Source organism: Oryx dammah, unplaced genomic scaffold (genome assembly GCF_014754425.2).
Source record: "Oryx dammah isolate SB20612 unplaced genomic scaffold, SCBI_Odam_1.1 HiC_scaffold_13, whole genome shotgun sequence".
Lineage (NCBI taxonomy): Eukaryota > Metazoa > Chordata > Mammalia > Artiodactyla > Bovidae > Oryx > Oryx dammah.
Genome location: NW_024070197.1, coordinates 35,426,817 through 35,427,601, shown reverse-complemented (window position 1 = coordinate 35,427,601; position 785 = coordinate 35,426,817). Strand labels below are relative to the sequence as shown.

Genomic DNA, 785 nt, shown 5'->3' with positions numbered 1-785 from the left:
CAGTTGCGTTGCCTTGAGATAGAAACATAAAAACATTATCACCTAGTTCTCTGATACTCTCAATAGGTGGAATATTCCCTAGTATTTTTCTCAGTTAGGGATTTTCCTGTTTCCTCATCCTTTTATAATGTTTTGCTTATGAGCCTTATACCAAGGAAGATGAATGACTCCATTTTCGGAACCTTGCTTCATACTCCACACCCATTTGTTTCTGTTTATGACCAACTATTGAAGGAAAGATCATGAAAGGGTGTTAAGGTGGACTAATAGCACCAGGCATACTTAAAATGAAAATATGCCTAAGTAGGGGTATAGTTAGGTTTCTTTCTCCTTGTCTGAGTAATACAAGGGATACACTAAATAAAGAAAGGACCAGGTAAACAGTAGGTGCATAGACTTGCTTGCTTTCAGATAGCACATTGCAATTATGCCATTATGTATGAAATTTCTTTCCGATTTTGACAACAGAATAATTTTGAATACAAATAGCTACTTGAGGACTTCCTGGTGGTCCAGTAGTTAGGACTCTGTGCTCCCAATGCAGGGGGCCCAGGTTCAATCCCTGGTCAGGGAAAGAGATCCCACATGCTGCAACTAAGACCTGGCACAGACAAATAAATAAATAAATACATTTTTTAAAAGTTATTTATATTCTTAGTTTTGCCAAGGTGTTATTCCAGAACACTTGTTATAAACTGGAAATTGCTAGAAGCTGTAACAAAGGCAGCCATCTTAAAATTAAGTTCCTAGACGTTTTGTGCAATAGTTTTGACTTTATAGAGATA

The 785-nt window shown here is 36.9% G+C and overlaps 1 non-coding gene across 1 annotated transcript; it reads left to right on the top strand.

Moving 5' to 3' along the window:
• Positions 1–501: 501 nt before the first annotated feature.
• TRNAG-CCC lies at positions 502–574 on the top strand. The gene has a single exon. It is a non-coding gene; the product is annotated as a tRNA-Gly (tRNA).
• The last annotated feature ends 211 nt before the right edge of the window (positions 575–785 follow it).